Source organism: Haematobia irritans, chromosome 3 (assembly GCF_050003625.1).
Source record: "Haematobia irritans isolate KBUSLIRL chromosome 3, ASM5000362v1, whole genome shotgun sequence".
Classification (NCBI taxonomy): domain Eukaryota; kingdom Metazoa; phylum Arthropoda; class Insecta; order Diptera; family Muscidae; genus Haematobia; species Haematobia irritans.
This window is the reverse complement of record NC_134399.1, coordinates 230,613,291-230,629,939: the sequence shown is the minus strand read 5'-3', so window position 1 is coordinate 230,629,939 and position 16,649 is coordinate 230,613,291. Positions and strand designations below refer to the sequence as shown.

At 34.5% G+C, this 16,649-nt stretch overlaps 1 protein-coding gene across 2 annotated transcripts in view; it reads left to right on the top strand.

Annotated features, from left to right (window-relative positions):
* Nucleotides 1–3,397: 3,397 nt before the first annotated feature.
* Neto (Neuropilin and tolloid-like) overlaps nucleotides 3,398–16,649 on the top strand; it is a 212,425-nt gene continuing 199,173 nt past the window's right edge. Inside the window, exon 1 of one of the 2 annotated variants that reach the window (XM_075298439.1) lies at nucleotides 3,398–4,492. The gene's annotated coding sequence lies outside the window, so the exon portion shown is untranslated. The remainder of the gene's footprint in view (nucleotides 4,493–16,649) is intronic. The other variant, XM_075298440.1, reaches the window with a different exon arrangement.

Below are 16,649 nucleotides of genomic sequence, written 5' to 3'. Positions count from 1 at the left end.
CGGAAAATTTAAATGACATCGCAATAAATTACTAAAACTTAAAAAAGTCTAAACATAGACCTTGTGCTACCCTATAGCATGGATGAAAGATGAAGAAACCTTATTCTTGTCAATCGGAGAGTAAAATATTTCCATTGAACGTGTATTCACTGTGAAGAAAGTTGCGGGAAGCTTTCTGAAAATAGGGAAACCTAACTTGGCATAAAGTTACAGGGCACTTTCTATTATTAAATAGAGGAGTGAAGTCATAGCTAATGACTTCTGGGAAGGCACGTAAATTTCAGCGAATAGAATTTTACTACAATTGCTTAGAATTGGCGAAGCAAATGATTGCCTTTTCGGGTTAAAATAAAAAAGTAAGGAAACCAAGTTAGATTTGTAGTAATACCTTTATTGAACCTTTGATGCGATGTTGCTGCTTCGGCTGATGTTGACAAAAGAGGTAGATGGATATTTTATTCTTCTACCTAACTACAACAATTGTGAGGAATATTTGGAAATGAACTTAATGCCATATTATAAATTATGCCAAATTCTTAATATAATAGCCAGAGATGGATACACAGTTTTGTTATTTAATCTAGAATGTTGTTAAACTAGTTTTAACACACTGCATGAATTGGATCTTCTGCCACTGTGTCGCCAGAGTTCGTATTTCATAAACTTGTCGCATTAATAAATGTTTGTTTCCCACTTTGAATACTTTACAACGGATGCAATTGTATTTTAAAGTGATATTTTAAAGTGATGCGGGAAATGGGTCAACCCCAGAACCCGCTCAGGACTAATCCTTGGAGTATATGGACCAGTCCCAGTTCTGTTCAAAAAGTATGGAAGAGACTGGTCACTTTAACATTTGGTTGTAATTAACGGAGTGAATTTACAAAAGGGAATTATTCTGTAAGATTCTTCCTGGACAATTTAGTAGGACTTCCCTATAGAGAGATCCTAATTAACCAGTATGGGACAAGCTCCTGTTTCATTTTGAGCATCCGAAATAATGCACCAGAAAGGAACAACATTTTGGAATATGATGAATTATAGATTATTCTGGTAATTGTGTTTCAGTAAATGTGTACATCCAATAAGATTTTATAACAAGAGTACACTCAAAAAAACAGTGAACCCACTAGGAAGGAAAATTTTGGTTAATTTTAGAAAATTTTAACTAAACTCTATTACAAATGCAGATGTCACGCGGATTTCACAAAAATAAGTGAATATTTTTTGACAAATGCAAGAAATTTTATTTGATGTAATTAATTTGTTTCACTTGTTAAAGAAAATTTCCAAGCTTGAAGGGAAAAATTGGAGTTTATAATTGAAAAAATACGAAGTTCATGATGGGCGCATTGTTAGTCAATATTTACAAATTTTAAGAAATTCTGGATTATTTTGTGGGAGACACGAACTTAGTAAATCGTTATGCTTCATTTGTGTACAATTTGTTTCTATTTTTTTAGTTCATTTAACTAAAGTACACCAAAATTAAAGTCATGAACATTTTCTTAAAAGGTTATGATTCCATGAATTAAAATAGGATTAAATTGGCTTTAGTGCCACATAGGGTTCAATTTTTTTGAATGGAGATCAAGAATTTAGAAAACGAAAGGTTCTGAGATCAAGGTTCGATCTAGGCAACCATCGTTTGTTGTTTTTTAGAAAATAGTTATTACATTTTTGACTTCTCCTAGCCATTGCTTGGACTCCCGAACACCGACTGACTCATGATATCGCTTGAAAATTTGTTATCTTCCGGAACGAAAATACTTACACACACTGTCGATAGACAATGTTTGCAGGGATGTTGTGTACTCTAATAGTGATACCGATGCTGATCTTGAAAATGTTAGTGTCGGTGCGTTGTTGGTCGTTAACGCAACCAAATGGAAATAAATTATCTGTTGTCCCAACATGTAGATGAATTTAGTAATTTGTTGCCATTTTGCTGTTGCTGGTGCCTTCATTTATGTCACAGTGAAATATAGAACAAATAATGGCATTTTGTAGAATAACAACAAACTAACCCACCCGCACACACATTCACACACGCATTCATTCAGACAAAAGTCAAACATGTGCTAGAAAGCCAAAGAGAAATTTTCACCTTATGTTGTTAAAAGAGAATGCGAGAGAGAGAATTTGTTGTATGGGACACTCTCTTGTTTTGTGTGGGGGGAAATAACAAAAATACTGGGAAATATGAAAAGCCTTAAAACGGCAACAGCATCCTCGTGTGTATTTTCCCCCATCACAATCAGTTCGTGTTGGATGCTTTAAGCGAAACGTTGTTGTCGCGCGCGTTACGTTCAACCGATACGTGGCGTGTCTGTCTCGCGCAAAGCTTCACTGGAATCGCATAAAGTTTCAAAGTAACAGCGACCCCACGAATATTAACGTCAACTATTTAATATCGTTGCGAAATTGATTAAAAAGATTCAGTAAGTGCGAGTGCATGTGAAAGAGTTCTTAGACCGCAAAGCAATGCAAGGGGAGCAAATAATCACAGGTCGGTGAAGCATGAATGGATAGATGAAAATTGTGAATAAGGCATTAAGTGAATTAGGAATGCATTAAAAAAATCTTAGAACGTACACACACGCACACATGCTCAAAAATCGTCCATGAGAAACTGGCACCTCCAAGGTTGATTTTTCATTTGCTTTCAAAGAAACATACAAAAAAGAAAAGATTTTTCGCGGAATAAGTAGTCTTAGCCCAAACAAACAAATAAACGAGCAAAAATGTCGCATATTGTGTTATAGTTTACATCCAGTCTTTCCCCTTCTTGTTGAATCTTTTGTAAGATGATTTTGTTTTCTTTTTATCGCAGTGTGGATATTCTAATGTTTGGCGAACGCATTTGAAGGCAACAAACTACAAAAAAAACACATTTTGGCCGGCAGCTCCAACAAATTCTTTCGAAATTACGTCGCGTGGTAATAGTTTTGCTAAGCAAGAGAGAAAAATGTTTAGATTTCTCAGATTTTGGGCATGTTCTTGTTGAGTATGGCCAAGTGTGTCGATGATTGTATGGTGTAGTGCCTTCATAATCGATGGCGTATTTTTAGTAAATTGTGATTCTCAACGCGCCGCGACATTTTGACGACATCGCATTTTGGGTTCAGACGAAGAAAAAGAAATAAACGCAATCATAAATTGAATTTTCCCAGTATACTCAAAAGAAAAAAATACTAAATAAAAATAACACACAAATCGAGTCCATAGTAAATTTATTTGCAAAAAAGCATATTTTTTTGTTTTGGTTTGTTATTGATTTATTTATATATGCAAGTATTTGCTTATATTCGTTTTTAAAATATTCTACATATATGTATATGGATTTTTGAATATTTATAAACAAATATACAATGTTGTTGTCAACTAGGTGTATGTGCTTGCCAATGGATAAATTATAGCCAAATTCATTAAATAAATGAATAATTGTGAATTAATTCAAAAGTGACCACAAGGAATTATTATAATGTAAATAAATTCATTTGTTTGTATTTGCTTAAAGTCAACAACAATGACACCCACTATGAAATGATGAAGAAAGAAACACAAAATAAATTCCAATTTAAAGTCATCTTCCAAATGAAGCCAAATCAACGTCTATTTGTGTAGTTCATATTCATAAGTGTATCAAAAAGGACAACCACAATATCCTACTCCATCATCTTCACCAGTTTTGAGAGTAATTCTACATAATAAATAAATAGATAAATAAATAACATAACATAAATATTTATATCACACACTCAGCTCGTCTGTGACATCTCTGAGGCTATGTGCTTTTGGATGTGTGTGCGTGTGTATATATGAGTCTGCCAAAAATATGCCAGTGCGTTATATCCATATGGGTTTAAGTGTATGTGTACTACCGCCACCAGTCTTATTGGCATCATTTCTCAGAATCTAGTTCAAGTGCCAAAGAAATAATAAAGTGAAGAAAAAGTCTATGTCAGAGAGCCGCCACATAAAAAAAGCATCGAAAAAATGAAAATTGTCTACAACGAAAAAAAGTGTGAAGAAATAAATAAATACAAATAACGTCGTATCGTTTTATTGTACAATTTTGCCTCGGTGGCATCGTATACTCATTATAGGTCTATGCCTTTAAACTACCTAATAATCTATAGCCTCTCTATGTGTATATTTGTACGTAGCTGGCTCTCACTTTTGTGAATGAATGACCTCCACATAATTCAACGATAAGGGGGAAGAAATCATTGCACCTGCTGCCAATAAACGAACGCCATCTATGCTACTACATTTCCTTTGGCAACAATCACAACAACAACAACGACAAATACAACATTTCTCACAAGACCTTGTCAGACATACCGGTGAAATCATTAACCCAACGCCCAACATCCCAGACTAAACGAGAGAGAGAGAGAGAGAATAAACGAACGAGGAAGAGAGTAAAGAAGACATTTCTTACTATACCAAATGGAATCTCGCCTATGACAACTATTCAATGGTCTAAGTAAGTACTTTTACTTGTTCCCATTTAGCAAGGTTTCCACTTTATCCACTTGTGGCCCTCATTCAATGACTTTCATACAGTTCTACGACGTTTCCTGTCCCTTTGCAGTTTCTTTCCTATCCTCTGTTGAGTATTGAGTTCAGGATACGGAAATGCTTAAATTAACTTTTAAATACTCAACACAACTTTTTAGCAATGCCCCCTAAGGATTGGTAATTTCTAAGTGAATAGAAATGGTTATTGAATTTTTTAAAATTTATTGGAAAATTCAATGAAGTGAATTGTAGGAGTATTTTTTGAGGAGTTAAAAAAAAAAGGGGAAAACACTTTTTACGAATATTATGCAAGTGCACTTTATAAGTTTTTAGCAACTTTGATATAAAACATTACAATATTTTTTTGCTGTCATTAGAGAGTATAAATGAAATATTTGTTTCCAAACTTTAGAGTATGTACTTGAAATGAATAGCAATTTAATTTAAAGCAATTAAAGTAACACATTTTAATTAAAAATATTTGTTCTTTAACTGTAGAAAATACTATAAAAAATCGACAATGAATAGTCTCCTGTTGTAGTTCTAGAATTAGCTTCTTAATTAAGATTTTAATTGGATCATAAGATGTTAAGGATGGTTTTAAGGTTTTTTGCATTGATTGAGATGCTTTTGTGTAAGGTATTTGAAAGAATGCTTAAGCTTTTATATACCTTCAATATAAATTATTTCATTTTTTTATACCCTGCGCCACACTGTGGAACAGGGTATTATAAGTTAGTGCATATGTTTGCAACACCCAGAAGGAGACGAGATAGACACATGGTGTCTTTGACAAAAATGCTTAGGGTGGGCTCCTGAGTCGATATAGCCATGTCCGTCTGTCCGTGAACACATTTTTGTAACCAAGGGATTTGGTAGTAATTTAAGCCCAATCGACTTCGAATTTGGCACAAGTATGTGTTTTGGGTCAAAATAGAACCCTATTGATTTTGGAAGAAATCGGTTCAGATTTAGATATAGCTCCCATATATATCTTTCGCCCGATATGCACTTATACGGCCCTAGAAGCCTGACTATTACCCCAATTTGGTTGAAATTTTGCACTAGGAGTTCAATTAGTAGTGTAGTCTAGTGTGCCAAATTTTATTGAAATCGGTTCAGATTTAGATATAGCTCCCATATATATCGTTCGCCCGATTTACACTCATATGACCACAGAGGCTAATTTTTTGCTCCGATTTAGTTGAAATTTTGCACAGGGAGTAGAATTAGCATTGTAGCTATGCGTGCCAAATTTGGTTGAAATCGGTTCAGATTTTGATATAGCTCCCATATATAGCTTTCGCCCGATTTACACTCATATGACCACAGAGGCCAATTTTTTGCTCCGATTTAGTCGAAATTTTGCACAGGGAGTAGAATTAGCATTGTAGCTATGCGTGCCAAATTTGGTTGAAATCGGTTCAGATTTAGATATAGCTCACATATATATGTTTTCCTGATTTCGACAAAAATAGTCAAAATACCAACATTTCTCTTGTAAAATCGCCACTGCTTAGTCGAAAAGCTGTAAAAATTACTCTAATTTTCCTAAACTTCTATTACATATATATCGAGCGATAAATCATAAATAAATTTTTGCGAAGTTTCCTTAAAATTGCTTCCGATTTAAATGTTTCACATGTTTTTTTACTAGCATTGTGTTCCACCCTAGTGCATTAGCCGACTTAAATTTTGAGTCTATAGATTTTGTAGAAGTCTATCAAATTCTGTCCATATCGCGTGATATTTAAATGTATGTATTTGGGACAAACCTTTATATATAGCCCCCCAACACATTTGACAGATGTGATATGGTATCGAAAATTTAGACCTACAGAGTGGTGCAGGGTATAATATAGTCGGCCCCGCCCGACTTTAGACTTTCCTTACTTGTTATACCCTCCACCATAGGATGGGGGTATATTAACTTTGTCATTCCGTTTGTAACACATCGAAATATTGCTCTAAGACCCCATAAAGTATATATATATTCTGGGTCGTGGTGAAATTCTGAGTCGATCTAAGCATGTCCGTCCGTCCGTCCGTCCGTCTGTCCGGCTGTCCGTCCGTCTGTGGAAATCACGCTAACTTCCGAACGAAACTAGCTATCGACTTGAAACTTGGCACAAGTAGTTGTTATTGATGTAGGTCGGATGGTATTGAAAATGGGCCATATCGGCCCACGTTTACGTATAGCCCCCATATAAACCGATCCCCAAATTTGGCTTGCGGAGCCTTCCGGAGCAGCAAAATTCATCCGATCCGGTTGAAATTTGGTACGTGGTCTAAGTATACGGTCTCTAACAACCATGCAAAAATTGGTCCATATCGGTCCATAATTATATATAGCCCCCATATAAACCGATCCCCAGATTTGACCTCCGGAGCCTCTTGGAGGGGCAAAATTCATCCGATCCGGTTGAAATTTGGTACCTGATGTTAGTATACGGTCTCTAACAACCATGCAAAAATTGGTCCATATCGGTCCATAAATATATATAGCTCCCATATAAACCGATCCCCAGATTTGACCTCCGGAGCCTCTTGGAGGGGCAAAATTCATACGATCCGATTGAAATTTGGTACCTGATGTTAGTATACGGTCTCTAACAACCATGCAAAAATTGGTCCATATCGGTCCATAAATATATATAGCTCCCATATAAACCGATCAGATTTGACCTCCGGAGCCTCTTGGAGGAGCAAACTTCATCCTACCCGATTGAAATTTGGTACGTGGTGTTAGTATATGGTCTCTAACAAGCATGCAAAAATTGGTGCATATCGGTCCATAATTATATATAGCTCCCATATAAACCGATCCCCAGATTTGAACTCTGGAGCCTCTTGGATGAGCAAAATTCATCCGATCCAATTGAAATTTAGTACGTGGTGTTAGTGTATGGTCTCTAACAACCATGCAAAAATTGGTCCATATCGGTCCATAATTATATATAGCTCCCATATAAACCGATCAGATTTGACCTCCGGAGCCTCTTGGAGGAGCAAACTTCATCCTACCCGATTGAAATTTGGTACGTGGTGTTAGTATATGGTCTCTAACAAGCATGCAAAAATTGGTGCATATCGGTCCATAATTATATATAGCTCCCATATAAACCGATCCCCAGATTTGAACTCTGGAGCCTCTTGGATGAGCAAAATTCATCCGATCCAATTGAAATTTAGTACGTGGTGTTAGTGTATGGTCTCTAACAACCATGCAAAAATTGGTCCATATCGGTCCATAATTATATATAGCTCCCATATAAACCGATCCCCAGATTTGACCTCCGGAGCCTCTTGGAGGAGCAAAAGTCATCCGATGCGGTTGAAATTTGGTACATTTCGTTAGTATATGACCTCTAACAGCCATGTAAAAATTGTCAAATTTTATTACTATAGAAAGTTTTGTAAAAATTTCATTTCTATAGAAAGTTTTGTAAAAAGTTTATTTCTATAGCAATGTTTGTCAACATTTTATTTCCATAGAAAATTTTGTCAAAATTTTATTTCTATAGAAAATTTTGTAAAAAATTTATTTCTGTAGAAAATTTTGTCAACATTTTATTTCTATAGACAATTTTGTCAACATTTTATTTCTATAGAACATTTTGTCAACATTTTATTTCTATAGAAAATTTTGTCAACATTTTATTTCTATAGAAAATTTTGTCAACATTTTACTTCCATAGAAAATTTTGTCAACATTTTATTTCTATAGAAAATTTTGTCAAATTTTTATTTCTATAGAAAATTTTGTCAAAATTTTATTTCTATAGAAAATTTTGTCAAACTGAATTATATACTTATTTAATCGGCCTTTTTTTTTGTTTAATATATACCCCTTATGGACTAACTTACAATTTAGAAGACAGTGTTAAAAAGTTTTACGCCATCGGCAAGTGTTATCGCAACCCAAGTAATTCGATTGTGGATGACAGCCTTTAGTAGAAGTTCCTACGCAATCCATGGTGGAGGGTACATAAGATTCGGTCTGGCCGAACTTACGGCCGTATATACTTGTTTTTTAATTAAATATCTCTGTTGAAATACATTCCATTTCCAAGTATTTCAATGTAATCATGGTTGCAGCTGCTGATAGAATTCTACCCATTGGTAAATTATTTACTTTTTGATAAATTGCTAGAAATCTTGGCGATATGGTAGATTTTTAAAACTTTCTATATAAAAGAAGAGGTTTTCCAATTTTGAAATCTATGTTTTGAGACAGAGAAATTAGAGAACGCGAGAACATTTTGTATGGATATAAAGAAATTTACTGTATACATCACTGACAATAAAACTTCGTTCACCGAAAACAAAGATGTTAGCTGTAGACGTCCCCCTCATTTAAACGATGCGTTCTATGAATCTTTGGGTGAAACAAAAATAGTGTAATTTTAAATAAACTACAAAATTCAGGATACATGGATTTTTATAGGATTGTGTTAATTTATAGATAAAATAAAACATTGAGCTTTTCAAAGAACTTAAAAAAATATAACAAAAGGAACGACGTTTCCGAAACCCGTTTACAATAGTCTCGTTTTGTTTTAGCCAAACTTAATGTAGTATTCATACTGTAAAAGACTTCAATGTTACACACAAAAATAATATAAATTTATTGCAAACGATGTTCCTTGATCGAAAATTTCGTTTGGGAGAAAAATATTTTTTTCACGTGTACAGAGATGTGACACTACTGTGATCTTTCTTATTGTAGAAGTAGTAACCATTTCAAGTGAAAATTGTCATCTTTCCAGTTCTTGACAAATCGAGGGTGTGAACGATTTCTGTTAATGCAGAACAATTTTAAAATTATAAGTGTCAAAATACTTCTTTTGAAGAAAATTAATTTTTCCATGCCAACTATCAAAATCTCGATCAAAATCTAAAAATGAGAATTTTTTAAAATTTTCGCAAATTAAATTTTTCTAATATGGCAACCATACAACTCTATTTGGTTTATGATTTAAACAAATATTCTGTGCATGTAAATGAAATATGTGCATCTAATAAGAACATAAAGTCGGAGTCTGAGGCTGTGGTCACACTAGGCAAATATTTGGCCAAAATGAGTGTCAAACTTTGTATTTTCGAAATATCTGGAACACTTTCGAAATATCTGGATACCGTATTTGGAAAATACACCTATTGTGATGTAATATATCAAAAAATGACCATGCCGAAAGACGTTCAGTCGAAATTATTTTCTTGTTATCCTAAAATTTCGTCCATTCGTTTATTTCATTAGTTGGATTCAAAGTTCAAACTCTCGAAGGAATTAACCAAGCGGACTTAATTTTTTTATATTCTCTAACGATATTGCAATATCTTGAATAATAACACCCGACATGTAAACCACATCTAAACGTTGATATATATCAATTTCAGGCAAAATCAGTTTGTATCAATGAAAGATACGCAATCGAGCAAGGAGTTCAAGTTATTCAGGCTTATTATGAAAATTGTAAGATTGGTCATTCAAAAAGCCGGATATTTTAAAAATCAAAATTTTCGAAGATTTAATAGCATTGCGGAGATTTTAAAAGGTCTAAATGTCTACAAATGCATTGGACTTTAACAATTATCCAGAGAGATTTTAACAGTTTTTGTTTTGTTTCCATTGTTTGCTAATCTACCTATGAGATAATAAAAATCATTTGAATAAATTGTCATAGCTAAACATACCCAACAACTTTAAATCATATTAAAATATCCACTATGATGTTACGTCTGATGGATAACTAACTTTATCACAATGACCTAGAATACTTGAATTTTTTAAAAGTTTCACATTAAACTCATGAATAGCACAGAGAACAAGCTGCTCACATCATTCACGTACTCGAGAATTCATCACAGACAAATTGAGTTCTTTTTATGGACCTGTTTTACCAATTCGACCAACACAAAACCCATACAAACAGCATTCATTCATGCATTCATTCATTTCCAGCAACGAATGTGACTGTGTTGGTATATGGTGTATGTGAGTGGGTAGAGTACAGTGGCCATCCGCAATAGATGTTCAGCTACTAGCAATCGGTCACACTAGTACACAAAGGTGTAGCCATGTCCTTGCACATGTTAAGCATGTAAAAGTTTCACCATTGACCAAGTGGGAGGCGGGGTCCTTTTATTTGTATGTGGTTGTGTAGTAGTCTCGGTGCTCGTGTTCGTGTGGTCGCAACTAAAACTAAAATTTCTTTTTGATACAATTACTCATGGAATTAACCGCAAATAAAACCACTTGTTATTGTTGCTTTTGTACACATCTTTGTGTGTTTGTTTTGAGTTCGTGTTGTTGTGGTGAATGTTCTTTTTATGGTTGTAATGTACTCTCCCTCCCTTTAACAACATGAGCTGGAGCCATGAATGAAAAGTAAACTATATATATGTGTGTGTGTATGAGTAGGCGAGTGTATATAGTAATGAGAACTACAAAAACATCTTTAAAGCATCATTCTCTTTTGAGAAGACATGAATGTCAGAGAACATAAAATATCCTACATGTTCATTATATTCGTAGGGGGAGTACATCCATCTCTAACTGGGGAGTGAGATGTGTGGGTTATGCTTGTAAAGAGGGAATGAAGTCATATCCCAAGTATACCTAAGTGATGCCAAAACAACTCTCATGTAAATTGTCTGTTGTGTGTGTAAAACTAACTCGATTCGCCACCAGTCCATATTACAGTCGTAATCAGATTTACGAAGTACTCTGGGGTAGAAAAATGGATGGATGGTGGATGGAGAAGTGACTTCAATCCATCGCAATAGTTGCCAATGTTATTCTCTCAATCTCTTGTCGGCAAACTCCAATTTGAAGAGCTACAATTTGAATAAAAACTTTGCCCCTACGCAAACATTTAAGTGAATTTGACGAAAACGTGTTTAAGGTCTAAACATCAAAGTTGCTCCATTCTGTGGTACTTGCAGCGCGATAGGCCAAGTCTGTAATGTCATAAAAACTTGCCAAAGAAATAATAAAACGCTACGTCCTCAAGACCTCTTCACACCGACAATGTTCGAGACTTTGGTATGTTAACGTTATCCGGGATTGGCAAGGACAACAGCGGCGATAGGGGTTGCCGTTGGCAATGGGTTTGGCCTATGTGCGAGATCCTACAATGCCATTGACGATGTAGAATGGAATGACAAGAGCATTGGCCTTCGTTCATGTCAAGCTTCTTGAATGGAATAACTTTTGTTTTAAACACTTAATACCTCGCGGCATCCACTCGCTAGCTTACTTGTCGTCATCTCTGAGTGGTGCTGAGTGGGATAATGAAAAACTACGGCGTGAATCGCGTAATCACTGAGGAGGCAAGCGACACTGAAATAAAAAGAAGAAAAAAAAAACAAAAACCCAACGGAAAGTGAGCCTGAAAGATAAACGCCATAATGTCGTGTGTTTTATTCGCATATCGTCATTTTCTATCTTTCGGCCTTACGAAGGCTGCGTGTAAAAACGAAAGTTGTTGTTTATCCGGTCTTCCATTTGCCCGTCTGTCCATGGATTCATCTTGGTGCAGACATTCTAAACGCTGCAATTCATTATGGTGAATAACAAGGCCCATAAACATAAACTGCCAGATGTGACACAGTAGGACAATGACAATAGAAACAACTACAAGAGTTGCAGTGACAACAATAACAAAAACACGACCACGATAAACAAAAGAAAAACAAGTATATACAGCAGTAAGTTCGGCCGGGCCGAATCTTAAATACCCACCACCATGAACCAAATATTAGGGTTTCCTTTGAAATTTCAGGAGGGCTTGAGGACTTGAGGACACAACCCGAAGATAAATTTAAAGATTTCACCTATGAGGACTATATCAGATTCTGGATTTATAAGAACCATTTTTGTTTGAGGTTTAGAGGAATCATTAACATCTCTTGTAAGTGTGCAAGAAAATTATAAAATAACGTCTTGATTTGAAATCTTAAATCTGTAGAAGTAAAATCTGGAAATTTTACATTGAGTTTCAAGCAATTGTCATGATCAGTGCGCCTTCTACACCCTCAAGAAGTGAAGTCGGTCTATATGGAGGCATTACCAAATGGACCGATAAAAACTTAATCCGATACACGTGTTTGTGAGCCTAAAATACCAGAATATTTACAATTTCAGGCATATCAGATAAAAACTACGGTTTCTAGAAACCCAAGGAGTTAAATCGGGAGATCGTTCTTATGGGGGCTATATTAAAATATGGACCGATACCCACCATTTTCGGCACACCTCTTTGTGACCCGAAAATACCTCTAGATTTCCAATTTCAGGCAAATAGGATAAAAACTTCGGATTCTAGAAGCCCAAGAAGTAAAATTGGGAAATCGGTCTATATGGGGGCTATACCAAAATATGGATCGATACTCACCATTTTCGGCACACCTCTTTATGGTCCTAAAATACCTCTAGATTTCCAATTTCAGACAAATTGGATAAAAAATACGGTTTCTATAAGCCCAAGACCCCAAATCGGGAGATCGGTCTATATGGGGGCTATCCAAAAATATGGACCGATACTCACAATTTTTGGCACACGTATTTGTGGTCCTACAATACCTCTAGATTTCCAATTTCAGATAAATTGAATAAAAACTGCGGTTTTTATAAGCCCAAGAAGTAAAATCGGGAGATCGGTCTATATGGGGGCTATACCAAAATATGGACCGATACTCACAATTTTTGGCACACGTATTTGTGGTCCTACAATACCTCTAGATTTCCAATTTCAGGTAAATTGAATAAAAACTGCGGTTTCTATAAGCTCAAGAAGTAAAATCGGGAGATCGGTCTATATTGGGGCTATACCAAAATATGGACCGATACTCACAATTTTTGGCACACATATTTGTGGTCCTACAATACCTCTAGACTTCCAATTTCAGATAAATTGAATAAAAACTGCGGTTTCTATAAGCCCAAGAAGTAAAATCGGGAGATCGGTCTATATGGGGGCTATACCAAAATATGGACCGATACTCACAATTTTTGGCACACGTATTTGTGGTCCTACAATACCTCTAGATTTCAAATTTCAGGTAAATTGAATAAAAACTGCGGTTTCTATAAGCCCAAGAAGTAAGATCGGGAGATCGGTCTATATGGGGGCTATACCAAAACGTGGACCGATACTCACCATTTTTGGCACATCTCTTTATGGTCATAAAATACCTCCAGATTTCAAATTTCAGGCAAATTGGATAAAAACTACGATTTCTATAAGCCCAAGACCCCAAATCGGGAGGTCGGTTTATATGGGGACTATATCAAAACCTGGACCGATATAGCCCATCTTCGAACTTGACCTGCCTGCAGACAAAAGACGAGCTTGTGCAAAATTTTAGCACGATTGCTTCATTATTGAAGACTGTAGCGTGATTACAACAGACAGACAGACAGACAGACAGACAGACGGACAGACGGACATCGTTATATCGTCTTAGAATTTCTCCCTGATCAAGAATATATATACTTTATATAGTCGGAAATCGATATTTCGATGCGTTACAAACGGAATGACAAACTTATTATACCCCCGTCACCATTCTATGGTGGTGGGTATAAAAACATAAACATAATGATGAATATAACCACATCAACATCCCAGTGATGTAGTTCAGTAATAATGACGACATTTATAGTGCCTTTATGTGGAGGCAATACTCCATCTTGAGCATTTTTGGTGTTTCTTTTGAATTTGTTTTGAAATGCAAAGTATTCCACAACTCTAATATATTTCTATAAAATTTAATCATTATTTAGGTAATATTAGAAAGGGCGTAACAAGTTACATGCGGTGAGATCAAGGAAACATTTGAATCAGTCATAAAAAATTTTGTTGCACAGTGTTGCAAAACAGAAAAAGCAAAGAAAAAAAAACGTTTGGGAAACGTGTACCGAAAACGTTTTTTTTTGTTAGAGTTTTTTGAATTGCTTCGAAAATTTTAAACTTTTATCACCAAAAAAATTCGTTTGTTACAAAATTTTTAGTTTTTCAATAAAAAAAGTTATTTGTGAAACAACAAAACAGTCCATTTCGTTTATATCAAACACTCACTTTAGGTCTTTAATAAGACACATTTTACAGTTCAAAATTTAACCCTTTCACTACCGAAATAAACCTAATGTTAAAAACTTTTATTTTTCTTCTGTTTTTACTTGTACTAAGAGCATGTCGAACAAAAATTGTCATTTTGAAAACCTACCTCAATTACTTCAAGAGCTATATGAGCTTGTTCTGAAAACTTGATTCTTGAATTGTGACCAAATGGCCTTACGGAAATAAGCGCTATTTGGCCTATAATATCTTTCAAAGTGTGAGAACAAATACAAAAAAGAATCTGAAAAAGTATCAGCTATAATTTTTTGTACAAATGTCCATTTACTAGAAACATACAGTAGAAAAATTGTCTCAAATTTTCGTATTTTTCGTTTATTGTTAAAGAAGTTTATAAAAATATATTTTAGACCTCACCAATATGGACAATATATATAGCTTATTTAGAATAAAGCCTTTACTTTAAAATAAAATTGAGAAATAAATCAAAACTAAGTGGGAAAATAGAATTTGGTGTCTTTTTCGAATGTCCTCACTGTTAGAAAAATATGTTTTTCATATGTTCCGATATAAACAAAATGTGTTTCGGGCACGATTTTAAACCACAATATATTTAAGTGCGAACATGTAATGTTCCTAAACTAACACTAAATGTTTGGGACATCTATGTTAATATGTTAGAAAATATTATGTTTGGGGCATGAATGTTTCATAAAAATCATATGTATGAATACAAAAATATATAAATTTACAAATTTCGACTAAACATACATATGTTGTGATATTTTATTCAAAGCGACAGAGAGAGTATAGAGAGAAATAGAGATGGAAACCGGGAGAGTTGACGAAAGATATCAATATAACACAGCAAAAGAGTCAAAAGAGAACAATTTCTGTGAAACCGCTTGTATGTTGTTTCGGAAAACTGTTTTATGATAAGGCCAAAAATTTGATATGTTTAAGTCTAAATATTATTTAATTTGAATAAAGAGAATATACATTCTGAACCAAGAGAATAGACATTTGAAAAACAAACAGCTTATGTTTTCGCCTTGAGAGCAGCATTTTATGTATGTGTGGACATGTGTTTTGTTTATCATTTTGGCATTATGGGCACAATTTTTTTCTTGGTTCGTTAAAAGAAATCAGGGGTCTTCATAAAAATAACGAAAGGGCACTATACTCTTTTTAGAGTTGGGACAGTAAAATGAAATAAGGAGGAAATAGTGAAAAATTACACAGTAAAATGTAAAAAAACAAACTTTAGTTCCTCTTTATTAAAAAGTAGTCCACGAGGAGTTGACGGACACCATCAAATATAAAAGCGGGCATTAAGTTCGAGTTTTACAGCTAAAACAATTTAAAAAGTTTATTTTCTTTAAAATGAATTATTAAAGAAAAATAAAAGGAATTTTAGAGCGATGGTGTTAAATGCTAGTAAAAAACTGTTCACTCCTAAATAAATGTATGTTTATATTATAAAATTATGTATGTATGTTTATACTCGACTCCACGTTCTTCTTTTGTTAGTTTTTGAATTCCTTTCAAATTTTAAAGTTTTGTACAAAAACAGTTTTTTATTACAAGATTGTTATTTTTGCAATAAAAAATAATATTTTATCCAAAAATCAGTCAATTTCTTTTATATCAAGCACTGTTACTGACTATAAATCTTAAATAACGCACATTTCGAAGTTTCATTAAAAAAAAAAATAATATAGTATAAATATAAATGTTAAATTAAACAAAAAAGAAAACAAAAAAAATGTTCGGTCGGAGCAGGGATTGAACCCACGACCCTTTGCATGCAAGGCAGACATGCTAACCACTGCTCCACGTGGCAAACAAATGTATGTTTCTGTTAAATAATGTTATGTTTGCATAGGCTCGTGGGCGCTGCAAACTATGCTATATAAATGTAACTTAAAACGATAATTATCTACTGGTGACTATAACAGCTACGTAGCCCAGTGGATAGTGTGTTGGCTTACAAACTGTATGGTCCTCGGTTCGATTCTCCGTGCAGGCGAAAGGTAA